We start from the raw sequence: 15,436 nt of genomic DNA, 5'->3' as shown, positions 1-15,436 counted from the left end.
GTCTGTCTGCTGGTTTTCTGTCTCCCTGCTTTGCTGGGGTACATGCTCTTGCTGCGCCATCCCGCTGGCACTGCAAAGCAGTACTGTGCTGGGCCGAGCGCACTGTGTAGTACTAAAGGTGTGGTTTCCCCAGTGTATGTTGCTATCCAAACCAAAGGGAAGCTTTTAATGGTGGAAATGCAGAAAAAAATACTCAGACTTGCTTCACGAGTGCCTTGAACTTAAGGTAGTCATTCAGAGCTCTGCAAGGCCAGATGCAATTTTCTTGCACTTACAGCAGTAAGCAGTGTTCCTCATCAACTTGGCAGACGTAACTACGTGTGGTGCAAAGAAGTGGGAAAGGGCCCCATGGCTGCATATGCAGTGTGCTTTCCATTCCAAGAGCCAGATTATTTTTTTTTTTAAATAAAAATGAAACTGTGTGCTGTGCCAATCAAGACCAAAATATAGGTCATACTATGGAAAGCAGCTTTGTATTCTCTTCCCATCTTGATGCCATCTCTCCACTGTCTTTCACAATCTCCCTTTCTTAGCCCACTCCACGCACGACAAGCAAAAACATTGCTGCTTAAAATCAGTATTTGAGTGCCACTGCTGGGGTCTTGTTGGTACTCTGGCAGCTACCGTGATGTGTTCTGGGGATGTGATGGTTTCTCCCTTGGATGCACTCAAGAAAAGCTGTCGCAGATACTGACCTTGCTAAAATGAGCTGTGGTCAGTCATCTCTGTGTCAGCTGCTGCAACACACCCTCGCTTTGGCAGTGCACTATAGGGAATGCTGAATAGCTGTGGTCCTGCATAGCTGTGGTCCTGCTATAGCACTGCAGTTGGATTTGCTCCGAGATGTGTTTCAAGGTCTTGATTTCAGTGGGAGTTAGTTATATGGACATTTTATCTGAAAATAAGACAACTTACTTAGATGCTCCTTTGGAAAAGCATTTGGCTAATGTTTGCAATTGTCCGTTTCCTATTATTTCAACTGTAGACCTGTGAAGAAGGTAAGCTGATAAAAGTAAAACAGTCCAAACCTCATGTATGCCTTATTTTCAATGCTGCAGCTTCCAGAATCCCCAATTAAAGCAGTCCTGTCTGCAATCTGGGGACAAAAAGTTGATAATGAATTTTTACCAGGCTATTCCTACCTTCTCTGCACTCATTTACAGCAGACTGTCTCATAAAAGGGAAGAATTAAAGAACCAATGGGCATGTAAATCAGACTTTTGGTTGTGGTCATGATTTTTCTAAGCCTTGAAATTTTTCTGGATAGCAGGTAAAACAGAGGATACACTCCCAGTACAAACTCTGAGCTTAGATGATTACTTTATGGCATCAAGTGAAACTCAGCTCTCAGTTTTATCAAATTCATCCCAATTCCAACAATATTTCCTTAGCACAAGCTATTATTAACAGTTTTGGAGACAAAGCTGAAAAGGTTCATATTTTCTCTTCAATGGGGAAAAAATACTGAGACTGCTTAGCTGCTGCAGATTTCTAGCATTTGAACTACTACAGGTCCATAACACGCATTCTTGTGCAGAAAGTAATTTACTTTTTTCTCTAGTTAGAGGATTGAAGGACATTGTAATTAATTAGAAAGAAATGGGAAAAGAAACGTCTTAAGAAAACTCCGAAAGATAAAAATAAAAATTGGCTTCTGTTTTTAAGGAAAACAGCAATCCATGGTTTTGTGAGGGCTTGTGGCTATCCCATCTCTTTCAGGTTACAGCTGTATGGGATAAGGTGCTCAGAAATGAGAACCCCAGCAGCAGAGCCTGCAAGTGTCACACACTCGAGGTGCCAGTGCCACACAGCGCATCCAGCCACACACCCAGCTTATTCCTTGCTCAGGAATTCAGGAGCTGGGCCTTTCGAGTCTCCCTCCTTGGCATATACCCAAGATGACTGAGGCTTTGAAAAGCAGGATTGTTCTTAAAGGGGGCTGGCAGTCCCAAGCAGCCATTTGCAGCGGTATTGCACATCCATCGTCTCCCTGTAATACATGACCACGTGTGTGCTCACATCACAGACAGTGCTCTTTTCACTAGCTGAGCGGCTGGAACGGATGCCAGAGAATTAGGAGGAACTGGCCAGCCTTCAAGATTTCTTCACAAGGACTTCTTAATCAGCTCCCATGCCTCTGTACTCTTCATGTCTGTGTGTCTGGTAATTTGCTCTACTTTATGTACACTCCGTTCATCATACAGATTGGCTTTTTACTTTCTGCAGCAATTCCTCTCGCTTTGCCAACACCTTGCCATTTGCAGCTTTAATGCCTATTGATAGCACTTCGTCAGCAATAGCTGCCAATGTATATTCCTTTTACAAGATGTTCACCCTCAGTTTTTATAGATAGTTGCAAATTTAGTCACAAACTGATCAAATAATTCATTTTCATTTGCTTTTCACATGGAATAGATTCATCAAAATGAATAGATCATCAGAAGATTGAAAACAGATGAAGAAGCTTATCTAGTGTGCATATGTGCTCCAAGCCAGAGTCAGCTCTACCAAAACCATTCCAATGTGTCTAGATTGGTTTTTAATACCTTCAGTGATGGAGTTTTTGAAGCGTCCTACAGAGCTATCTGTGCAGCTTTAATACTGGTCCTCATCCCAGCCCCAACACACACTCCCTACCTTGATTTTCTTCTTTCGTGGGTAACACTTCATTTCCCCAGACTCAGTCACAGGAACCTGAACAATGATCCTGTGAGTAAAGCCATGGCAGAGAAGGTTCCTAACACTGCTGCCTTTTCTGTGCACCTAATTTCATTTATCAGTGGGAATGTGTTTTTCTTAATCTCCCTTTCACTGCTGATGAGCCCTTCTGGTGGCCCTTTACATCCCTGCCAATTTCAGTGCAAAAGGAGGTTTTCATCTCTTGGATGTCACCATGTGTCCCATTCCCACTATCCTGTACCTCTGCTTTTCCTGTCTGACTAAACAGTATACTCCTGGAGGAGCCATGTGTGGCCTTCTGCCTCCTCTTCTCCTGCCTGCATGTCCACTGCCATGCTCTGATTCACCAGCTGGAGAAAGCTTGGTAAAACACTTTTTCAGATGCTCAGTTTAAAGCAAAAGCTATTAGTGAAAACCCTCCCCATTTAACTGGACAGTAATAAATGAAGTTCAAGCGTCAGGCACTTCTCCCTATCCAGTTTCAAACTCACCTTGGTGTAAGAACTATAAATTTGCAAGTAAAATAAATAAACTTAATTCTGCTTTTGTAGTGGAAACTGGTGGAAATGCAGGAGAAAGATTCAGCATCAGCTCCTGGATAAGGGACTTTTTTCTCTTAAGGGACAATACTTTGGTAATCCTTAAACAGGACACCCGTTGCTTTGTATTTTACAGAAAACTGTTTTTAGTGTTGCACTGGAAAGCAGTGTCACTCCATGGCATTTTTTTCATTTACTATTAATGGCAAAGCTAAATTTCCTCTTGATTTTCAGGGCGGTGCAACAACTTGTTGCAGAGAAACAGATGCGAGGTTGTCCATCCTGTATTTTCTTCTCCTAAGCCAGGGTTGGAAGTGAATACTTTGGCTGTTGCCAGCTCTCATCTCACGGTATCTTCTGCTCTACCAAATAGCTGTGTCAGAACTTACAGGTTCTTGTGGCTTGGTGACATATCACAGGAGTAGTTATATTTCCTGTTAAACAGCCTGTCTTGACTTCTTTGAAGCTTTTAAGATGTCTTTAGTGACCATTGCTTAAGTGTACCAAGCCAGTGATAGAATGATATTGTTGGGTGCAAATCCCAGTGCATATCAGTTGAACACGGTTGAGTAAAATGAGTAGTCCTTCTGTCTTGCTTTTATAATTATTTTGAATGTTTTTAACCTAAATCTGTAACTAGATGGCTACAGATCTATAGAGCTTCCACTTTAACGTTTGATCTCAGCCTTACTAAATAGCTGGTAGCTTTGTAACTGTTCTTACAGGTAACTAGTGATAGGACTAGAGGGAATGGCCTCAAGTTGCGCCAGGGGAGATTCATGTTGGAAATGAGAAGACATTCCTGCTCAGAAAGAGCAGTCAGGCGTTGGAACAGGTTGCCCAGGGAGGTGGTGGAGTCACTGCCCCTGGGGCTGTTCAAGGAAAGGTTGGACCTGGTGCTTAGGGACATGGTTTGGTGGGTGACATTAGTGGTAGGGGAATGGTTAGACCAGAGGATCTCGGAGGGCTTTCCCAACCTTTGTGATTCTATGATTCTGTGATTCTATGTTCCAGATACCAGTAAATGTTAGGTTTAAATTAAATTTAAATTGGCCATTGTTGTTCTTTACTGTCCTCTGTCCTGTAGCTCTTGATTTGACAACAGTGTATGAATACCTCAGTCAAGATCATGACCCTGTGGTGCTTAGAGACTATACTTCCATGGAAATTTTGGTCAATGTTCTGAAGTGCCTCAACAGGTTAGTAAAGAAATTAGAGTGGTTGCAAATGTGTCCTGAGCTCCTTGTGTTTTTTATAGGAACTAGTTCATTGCTGAGAGAACAGCACTCAGCCAACAGTGATTAGAAAGACACCTCCATTCGTACTGCACTGTCTCTGCCAGTCTGAGAAGCTATTACCTCTTCTTTGTAACACACCAGTCTTTATGAACTTTGCTTCAGATCTCTAGCCTACCCTTAAATTAGGTCTCTTTTTCCCCAGCTAGCTCAGTATGCAGCCCTTTCTCCATCAGCTGGCTCCAATTATGTGATCCTCATACGCTATCGCTGAATAAATGTTCTTTGAAGTTATAAAGTAGAAAGATGCCCTTGGTAAGCTACTTTGATTCAATTGCTTCAAACACGAAGATTGCTGCTGAGGTATAAAGGTTAATTTCACCCATCTCAACTCAAGTTAAACAAGAATTTAAGGAAGTCCAACAAATGCTGAGTTCACTACTCATATCCTAGTTCTGAAAATTCCTTACCCAGGAAGATAGTCCATGTTTTCTTGCAAAGTAAATATTGCTTGGCCTGGATTTTTGTAAAATCTCAGAAGCCCAGGATGAGCCTACAGAGCAATCCAAGATGCTTAGTATGCTCAGAAAAATCTTAGCTGCTTGATTTAATTCCTAGGTGGGACACCAGCCTTTTCAGTGCATTCTGAGCACTGTGAGGAATTGACCTCTACCTAGTGTGTCAAGCGTGTGGCCTGAGCACCTAGTCAAGCCCGAAGTCCTGTTGGTGCTCTTTATGTTTTGGCTTTGGCGCCTGCCTGACCAAGGGACAAGAACAGCATTGAAGAGACAGAGAACCAGGACACACACCCTTTCCCCCCAGGAGAATAAATGACATTGCATGTGTAGACATGCACATTTTTACATGTATCAATTAAAAATATAAAGTCTTAATTAAACAGGAAGCCCCTTCATAATTGCAAATGAACATATGCATACCTGAATCAGATCTTTCAGAATGCTGCAAATTGAAGGGTTTCTGAAAGCCTATGGGTGTCAATGATATGCTGCTTAAGTAGATCATGACACAGTCGACTTTTACAGCCCAAGGCTCTCACACTAAGGTTGAATCTGCATGCAGAATACACTTTGCTAGTAGGCCTTGACATCCACAGGCTGTAGCATAGCAGCCCCTGAGTGCAGGTTCACAACAGAGACGTTAATTGTCCCCAAACATCAGGCAAGTAATCTACATTTTGAAGAGGCTCTAAATGGACATTTACATAATTTGTTTTACAAAGTCCACTAATGCATATTTGCATAATAGACCACAGCAGTGCCAACAGATCCATTGCAGCACGTGGTGTCAGCTCTCATGACGTTCTGGTGGGTTTTTCCCTTAATTGGAGCTCTTACAACACAAAGAAATTGTCAGTAACTGATACATCTCAAGAAGACTGAGTGCCTGTCAAAGCTTCTTTGTCTGGGTAGAAGCACACACAAGCTACATGCTCAGTCACCTAAGAAGTGTTTTGCTTATATCCATGCTAGTTCTGTGCATAGACGCAAGTGGGGGTGGTCTTTTATGTACTTAGGATATTTAGAGCCTTAGCTGACCTAGACAGGACAGTTCGTTCCATCTCCTGGAGTCTACCGTCACACTCCACAAGCTTACAGCAAGACAGTGGCGCTTTCATGCTGTCTAAATTCTTCCTGCTTAAAAACTGATGTTTTCTCATTACCACCCTCAGCACCTGGGCACAATCCACTGGAGAGGTGCTGCAGGTGCCAGGAGAAGGGCTTTGGCAACCACAATGGCATTCTCACTAGTCCCCCCTGGGCAGTCAAGCTTAAGCCCATCTGTCTAGAGAAGACAGTTGAAAGCTGCAGGCGTTTGAGTCCCAATGCAATATTCATCACTCTCAAAATAGGGGTTTTATTATTATTTTTTTTTTATTCTTGTGTTGGAATTAATATCTTAAGGAGTTGTTGGCAGATGTGTGGGATTATGGCCAGAAGTGATTTTTCCACATGGCTAAATAGGAGAAGCAAGTAATCACTGCTGACCAATGTAAAGTTTAGCAATGCTGTTTCTCTGAAAAAGGAGGAAGATTTATAGCCCTCAGTCTATCATATGCCACAGTGGACTGAGCTAAACTCATTCCTGGTAGCTTTGATGTAGATGTCTCCCATTAAATCAGGACAGAATTTGGGAATGAAATTATTGCCTGCCCTGGACAGGAATTTCCTTCCTTTAATTTGCTGCACAGCCTGAACACAGACTGAGCATAGTCTTCCGCATATGCTAATGGACTCTATTTCATTTTGTAAGACATTTTATTAGAAAAGTTTATTTTTTTTTAAGCTCGGTTGTGTATCTCCCTTACATTTGTGTTGATTTGGGTATTCTTCATCCTGCTGGATGTGATAAGGGTTCATCAGTTTCACTGCATGCTATTAGTAAGATAATGCTTTTAAGCCGCTCAGTATTTTTTCCATGAAACATGTTCTTCTTGCTACAGATATTCAGTAGAGTGATGGCTCTAATCATCCTCTCTGTCAATAACTGTCGGCTGTGATAGAGCTGGGGTTCTGGTTGGCCGGATAAACCTAGCAATGTGAAATAGAGGATATGCATGCTGAATATTTGCCAAATTAGAGCAGGAGAAATGACTAATTTAAACTTCCCATACTAGAGCCAAAGCTAGTGGAATGCTGTGATGTTTTCCTTTGCTGCTCTTGATATTAGGTCTAAAATGATTAATCCGGGATAATATCATGTCACAGTTTCTTTTTGTTTCAATTCTCACTGAAATGAAAGGCTGGCAAGATTCAAAAAACAAATGTTTCCTCCTGATGTATTTAAGGACCAGAACTATCCATTGGCATTACAGCTAATCTTTTCTGTCATCCACGTTAAGAGAAATCAGATGATACATGGATTGATATGATTTCAGTGTTTATCGTGTAATTAAACATCAATTATGATTATATCCTATCAGAACCTCCTTCAAAGATTGTTAGTATAAAGTTGCTAAAAAAATAACAGACATACAGAAAACACTTGAAATCATTACTTACACTGTCATTAGCATGAAGGAAATTGGGTTCCAGTGATTTAAAAATCTTGCGGCAGGAATCACATCTGTTCAAGTGTTTAGGGAGCAATGGAAGTAACAATGGAAATAACTGGAAAATTTTCACTGACTTTTAAAGAGTGAGGAACGATAGCAGCATTGTGTTTGCAGGGAGAGAAGAACCTTTCAGATGTCTTTTAGAAATAGTTGTGGTTGTTTTTTTCGTGACTGCCATGCTGGAAGTTGATGCCTTGTTTGTGGTTATTATATTCAGGGATTTAGTCAGGCTGCTTGAAATGCATGTGTTGAGTCCATTCTGCCTCTCAGAGGCAGCTGTGAGTTAAAAGGGGCATGCCTTGAGTCACTGAGCTCTTTGGTGGGTGGGGAGCTCTTCTGTCATTTTTTTTCCTCTTCCCATGCCTTACAGATATGACATTTGCTTATTCTAAAATGGGAGAGCATTGTGGCCTAAGCAGATAGCAGCCCATCTCTCTGCCCTTGGGATCTTGTGGATGGAGGCACATGGACCTCACTAAGCAGCATGGAGCAGTTTCTATCATCTCTTCTGTTTTTGCTGTCTTGAGTACCAATATTAAGTGTTAATTTGAGTAGCTCTTTCCAGTGTATGTCAGTCCAGTTTGCTCTCTGGTTAGACCCAAGTGCCTAGAATGCGTAGCAGAGCCTGCTGCACTTGGAGACACCTGTCTCAAAGGTGACGGGATAACGCATGAAAGACCTGTGTTCAAGCACCCCTCATAAACCAGCCATGGGAAGGATCTGAGCCTTGCTACCTTCTGTCATCATGGTAACTGGTGCCCTTGTCGGCAGATGTCTGCTCTCTTAGCCTCTGGTGTGAGCCCCCGCTGACAGGGCCTGGCAGAGGAGCGGAGCGCTGCAGGCCTTCCTCCACCTCTGGTACGGGACCGCGGGGCTCACAGCTCCCCAGGGCCTGCCTGCATGGGCAGCTGCAGAAACCTTAATGTCCCAGGGCTTTTGGAGATGGAAACTGAAGCATCCAGGGAATTGTGCCCCCAGGACGAGACAGTGGCTGAACAGGAGCTTTCATCTCATGAATCACGAATCTCACTGGCAGCCAAATTGTCACACACAGGCTTAGGCCTTTTGTGGACTGGCGTTGCTGGCCTACAGGTTGTAGCGTACTCAGACCTGACCATCCTCTCGAGCTGTGTGACTCTCTCCTCATCTTTGCCATGGAAAAACTGTAAAGGTTGCTTGTATGATGTGTGAGTTTTTTCAGATGAGAGAGAAATTGCTGTTCAGTTTTAGGCCTCGGGGCTGAGACACATGCCTAATTTCAAACAGGTGGGTAATAGCATTTATTTTGGTGGTACAATCTTTGTTTAAAGTTAAGCAGATGAAGTTCAGATCCTCGCTGTAAGTTGAAGCTTACGCTGCTGCTAGCATAAGATGATATCCAACCTTGTTATAAAATGGAGCTTTGTCTGCTTAGAGCTGCAAAGCTAAATTAAAATCCTGGTTATAAATGTCAATTGGAAATACAATTATCAGCTTATGAAAAGGCTGGATATTCGTAACATGTAAATTTTCAAGCAAGAAAAGGTGCAGTTTCCCCTTAAGGGAAAGGATGCCAACAACACATGCTCTTGTTCTTCCCAAGAAAATGAGGAGTGTCTGGGGGAGAGGAGATGGGATGGCCTTAAATGTTTTTGTACTCCCTTCTAAAATAAGTTTATAGTTTCCCCATACACAAGTTAATTAAGCTTTCGATTTGACCTTTGTGTTGAGCAATAAAAGTTAACTGGGAAAGATGTGGGTAGAATGAGAACACAAACAAAGCATGCCCCACGTCAGCCAGTGTGAGAACTGTTTCTGTAACCAAAACTAATGAGATCATCAGGACAAAAGCAACAGCCAAAGCATTTTCAATTATTACTAATATTTTTCTTCCTTGAGCCAGTTTATATTTTTCTTAATTACACAGCTTTGAGCTGTGGTGTGATATTTAGCAGATGCCTTCGGCACTTGGCGTGCTGATCACTTGCACACTCCAGACTGGCAGGGGTACCCAATCTTTGAAGTCTAGAGCACACATTCATCTTTAACCATAAAGGTCAATCCTGCATTCCTCTCATCCCCCCAAACTCCCATTAAGTTTAATAGGAGGTTTGAGCATGTGAGGCATGCAGTGTCAGGATCGCTCTCAGTCTTCTGGATATTACCAGTGAGGCATGTACAGAATTTCTAAACTTAACTAATTAATTGCACCATACAGCGATGGCAGGAGGCTGTCACAGAGCTTTTTAGTTGTTTCTTTCATTACAAGAAAGTTACAACAAAAGTTCAACAGATTTACTGGGAACATCATGTTTTACAGATACTTCCATGCTGTGTTTCAGGATATCATGTCAGCTGTGCTGCAGTATGTACAAGGTATCTGGCAAACTAAACAAGCTTAAACATACAACCACAAACATGTGCCTAGGACTAGACTAAAAACAGATGTTTCCAGGAAATGTAAAAGATGTTTGGCATGTTTTAAGCCTATACTTTCAGCTTGTCTGAATTTGAATCAGTCCTGTATTAATATAAACAAAATGACAAAAGCTTTTCTAGCGAGTGACTGACTGATTAATGGAACTATTGCTGAATCACAGAAGGTTTGTTAGGTTAGATTATTTCTTCCCAAGGAAAAGATGGATTGTTTTATTTTGATATTTACCATTGCAGGGGCTGAGGCGGTTATACGTGTGGGTTTACTTTTCAGCCCTCAGAACTAATAGAATTTTATTGTGGCTCATGAAAATCATGCAGGGTTTGCTATGGCAGCTGTATATCAAAAGCCAAACAAATACAGTGACAGGTTTCCTTACACTAGTACAGCTGAGATCATGTGTAATTCTATATACATTTATATTTATTTATATTTTGCATTTGAATGTATATAGACAACAGATTGTTTGGGAATGGGGGGAGGAGTTGTCATTCAATATAAGCGTAGCTTCCAGGCACCTGATATTTCAAATTGTCTTGCAGTTGTTCTCGGCTTTTCTTTATTGCATTTTTTTCTTTGTTACATTTGACTTTTTTTATAACAGCAATTCCTGCAAATCCCAGCCAGTTTTATTTCTTGAGGAGAGTGGCTGTGGTTCTTCTCACCCTGAAGAACTTAAATTCAGAATGCAGTATGTACAAAATAAAGTAGTTCGCTTGTCCTCCTTCAGGAGGAAGTAATCTGCCAAAGATCGCACTGAGTTTACTGCAGAATTAAAAACTGGACATAGACAGTCTGAGCCCTGATTTATAACTGCTCTCCCAAAGCAAACTTCTCTTCCAGTTACATGCTCCCTAAAAAGAGAAACAGAAAGATTGCATAACTAAAATGGAACAGGTCGATTAATCCCTGTAATCTTGACTCATGCTATATAGTGGGCAATGGCAGGCCCCAAATTTTGGGAGTTGTCGTGAGTTCATCACACATTGGGAGTTCTCGTGTTCCTGTTTCCACAGTGTCTGTTTCTGTGGCTGTTGCAGCTATAACTGGAAATAGTTAGTGCTGGTCTTAATGTCAGGATAATAGATGATTTGGAAATTGTTGTTACATTTCATGGTGACAGCATTGTTTTGCAATTTCAGTGTTCCTTCCTTTGAATATGTAAAAGTAATTTCAGCTTTTGCTACCAGAGGTGATAAAAAGCTAATAATAACACTGCAGCATCTACTGTAATTTAAGAGCCTGTTCCACCGAGTTGCACCTTGCTTTAATTTTCTCCCAAAGCTGTCAGCCAAAACCAAGCCGATGATCGAAGTGAAACTTATCAAGCAACTGAGCTACAACATGGAGAGTAAATGCAGGGACTGACCAGTCCATTGCAGCCCTGTGGTGTCAGTCTCATTACAACCTTAATGAGACGTTCAAGACCAGGGCATTAATTTGCCATCATAGATGCTGACATTCAGGCTTTTCAAAGCACAGTGTTTTTATGAAAGCCTAGGAAGAATATTTACAGGACTAGTCTGGCAAATCTGCTTTGTGTTTACTCAAATACCCTCACCGGGGTTGCACACTTGTGATGATTCATACATTTGCCTGGTGTGATGATCCATAGCTTCCCAAAAGGTAATCCAGCTTCCCCCTGCGTGAGATCACTCCATGCAGCTGCCCTTCCCTCCCACCTTTGTCTCCTCTTCCTCGGTGCTGGTGGCAGTGGTGGCCTGTCCAGGGAATCCTGACATTTCTCCATCACTCCAGCAGAGATGTTGTTCAGTGGCGCTGGCGGATTTTTTAGGGGAATGTTCCTTGTCACACTGATGGTTTGCAATCACAGAGAAAGAACTCAGGTCAAGAGAAGGGCAAAACTGGAAAAGGATGTTTTGTTAAGTAGATGAATTTTATCCCTTGGCAGGACCATAGGAAACCTCTACAGACATTTAAGTAGACCTTACTGATGCTGTTCATTACAGAGCAATAGCATGCCAGTACACCAATCAATAGTTACATCTTTGATAACTTCTGCCAGAACCAGAGCAGCAAACTGCCAAAGGTTTACGCTAAGGAGAGGTAACTAACATCTGGGCTGCCAATATGGTTTGAACTTGTGTCAGATAACCTGATAACCTAAAAAAAGAATAAATGCGTTTTTTTCCCCCTGTGTCATTACTGGCTAAGATTAAGGTGTGCTTTAATGTGTGACACACCAACACCTTGGAAAGGCATGCTCAGCCCTCACTGCAGGGGAGGTTTTGTGTTCCTAAATTAGACAACAGTGACAGGTTTGACTCTCCCTTTTATCCTGGCTAGTCTCTCAGAGGAATGGTATTGATCCACATAAGTATTTATGAGAAGATCAGTGCCATCCAAGGGGCACATGCATTACTGGGTAGCAATCTGCGGTTAGATCTTTGAGGTAAAGATAATCCTAAATGCTCTAAACATCGAGGTCAAGTAATTTTCATTATGTGCTTTGTTTATGTTGTCAAGATGTGAATTTAACTGCAGTCAACACGTATGAAAGTTCAGCTAAGGAAGCGGACTCAATCTTCTGAACTCAGGGAGCTGTTCTCTGCACTTACAGGAGCCATGGTGCCTAAGGGGACTCAGGGCATCTTCCATGACCCCAACAGACCTAGTCCTTGGCAAGAGTCCCAAACGGCTGTTCACAAAGAGTGCTCGGGCAGTCAGCTGCCTTCACTGAGTAACCCTTCTGGCAGGATTTGAGTATTCACACTGGAAGCCTGGATTAAGGGCACAGCACAGTAGCTGCTACAGTGGCTGAATTACCATCGCTATTTAGTATATCACAGATTTATTTTTTTCATAATGACTGCAATAATAACTATAAACTGAAATAATAAATCTATCACATTAGAAAAGTAACGGTGTAGAATAATCGTGTACCGAGATCCAAAGGTTGTAGTGTACATCAGCCTGAGGTTAGCTGAAGTCTTCAGAGATTTAAACTACACCATTTCTGGAGAGGAAAGAAGGAATGATGATGGGAAGAAAATTTCTAGCAATGGAGAAAGCTTTTAGCTCTAAAGCATATAGCTTCAAAACACAGAAGGTAAATACTAGAACAGACCAGTAGTCAACAGAAGTTGTGGGCTCTGCTTGGTTTTATGAAGTCATGATTTGTAGGTTGATTCATGTGTATTGAACATCTGGGGTCTGCTTTGTTGAGACTGCAGTTTCATTTCTGTGCTAGTCTTCGCACTTTTTTTTTTTTTTTTTTTTAGCATTTTCACTATTTTTTTTTTTTTGCCTTTTGAATGTCAGTAATAGACTGAATATAACCATCCCTGACTCTGAGAAAAAGATTTGAGAGAAAAACTCATTTAACTCTGAGTCTCTCTGCCAAAACCCTGGAGTGAGTAAGCAACTGGAACTCTCAGCAAACTAGAAAAATAAACATGAAATCTTTACACTACTGAAATTTGCAGTTAAAAAATAAATATAAGATTGAAAAAGATCTTGAACTGAATTAAGACTGAGGCTACTTTTATTTATTTATTTTAAGAAGAGAGAAAACAGAGCATTTGAAATAAAATACCAGTTTTGCACAGTTAAGTCCTAAATTAGAATTGGCCATGAATAACATCATGGCCAGTACTCCACTGTGAAGTCAAAGATCTCAGAATTTAGTCCTTCCCATGGATAAAGGCAGAATTTTCTAATGTATTATTTAACACTTGTTATGTAGTGCATTAAGCAGTCACTGGGAGGAAAGCTTTTAAAAACCAACAACCTCTCTGATAGCATTAAATCCTACCTTAGATTTTTGGTTAAGTCAATATTAAGAAAATAAATGAATTAATACATTTCAGTCTGCCCGATTTATAGAGGCCAATCAAGTTACAATGCTGGACATGGCCAAGTGAAAGAGGGGAATAGATTTACCTGAGTGAGGTCTTAATTTAATCAGCTGGCCCCAGAGAGCTGAAGTCAGCAGGCTGGGATGATATAAGAGGCAGCAGAGAAATAGTGCATTTACCGCAGTCGAAAAGGAGAATGACAGTGATGGAAAGGAGTCTCGGCAGTGTCAGAACACACCTATTTCCATGATTTATTCTTAATTTACTTTAATGACAATCTGAAGGTTGTCCATTTTTCTTTAAGTGTCCTCAGAATACTGATATTTTCTAAACATTTATAGCATGCCTCTTCTCCCCCTCCTTTCTGTTAGCTCCATTGCAAGTTGGAAATGAAGAGAAACTATGTCTGCAGTTTGCCATAATGAATTTTGAGTGCAGCAGCAGACTGTCCTTTTCCCACTGTATTCCTTGCCAGCCAGTGTCCTTTCTTTGCAGTCAGCCTTGAATCAGGTCTAGGAATCACAGGTTCCTCTGGAATTAATGTTGATATTATGATAAAATGGAGAAATTCATTACATTTCTTTTACAGTTTATACTGGCAAGAACAATGCGTGCTTTCTCAGTACAATAGTTCATTTCTATTATCAAGTGGGTTTATTGATGGCTGGTCAGAAGTACTGACATGCAGACAATGATCTCAGATTGCATTTACGTTTCTGGAATACTTTCAGTCTTTCCAGTTTCTGTCAAGAACTTACTTCTGTGATTCAGAGTTTTTAGACTGTTGTTGAATTTACACTACAAACCTACGCCATTTGCTTTCTGTGTGTATATGCATTGCATTCATTAGTATCACACAATATCCTGTAAGCTTGGACCTGAACAATTATTGTTAATTTTTAAATTCTTCCAGGTAAGAATTTTTTTTGGTTGGTTGGTTGTGGTTTCTTTTTTGTTTGTTTGTTTGTTTGTTTGTTTGTTTTTGCCAGGCACTGGGTTATGCTGTTACAGATAATTCCATCATCAGAGGAAACACTGATTTTCCCCACAATGCTATTGAAGGGTTCAATAACAATATGATCGCAATAATACTTGCAAGTAACCTCAGAATGTCAAGATAACTGAAGACCCTTATCAGTCATTTCTTCATTTTAAACATACACGTTTCTGCAGGGAAACACTGCTACTTTCTTAGGAATATAGCCCTTTATATAAAAGATGCCCCAAATTGCCCCAAAATGCATCTGTAAAGAGAGAAAAAAAACATCAGTATTATTCTATACTTCAAAAACAAAACAAATAAAATCATTGTACTTGCTAGGAAAAACTATGAAACAAAACTCAAAGCATTTTCTCTTTGTAGCCACTTTATTTGTCCATGTCGATGAACAAGGCACATGACACACCTGCGTGGTTCTTTGTGTCCATGGCCTATCTTGCCAGGTTGCCCAGGAGTCATGTGCTGCCTTAAAGTTAAGGTAATGCAAAAAGAAACTGGCGAGTTTACTGTTAGTTGACTGTTGGCAACTCAACAACTTGACAGGGGTTTCACTGGGGCATGTTACAAAACCAGTCAACCCTAGCATCACTTTTTAAAGCATGAGCCAGTTCCCATACCAGGTGAAACTGAAAGTATTCTTAATGAGAGAAAGCCAGGTTCTAAAACCGGGTTTAGG

The 15,436-nt window shown here is 41.1% G+C and overlaps 1 protein-coding gene across 1 annotated transcript in view; it reads left to right on the top strand.

Annotated features, from left to right (window-relative positions):
• The window catches only part of LOC116492325 (glypican-5-like), a 369,081-nt gene that overhangs the window by 344,659 nt on the left and 8,986 nt on the right, over positions 1-15,436 (top strand). The gene's annotated exons all lie outside the window — the stretch shown is intronic.

The sequence above is a fragment of the Aythya fuligula genome, chromosome 9 (genome assembly GCF_009819795.1).
Source record: "Aythya fuligula isolate bAytFul2 chromosome 9, bAytFul2.pri, whole genome shotgun sequence".
Classification (NCBI taxonomy): domain Eukaryota; kingdom Metazoa; phylum Chordata; class Aves; order Anseriformes; family Anatidae; genus Aythya; species Aythya fuligula.
Note: the sequence above shows the minus strand (reverse complement) of the source record. Positions and strands in the feature narration are given on the sequence as shown.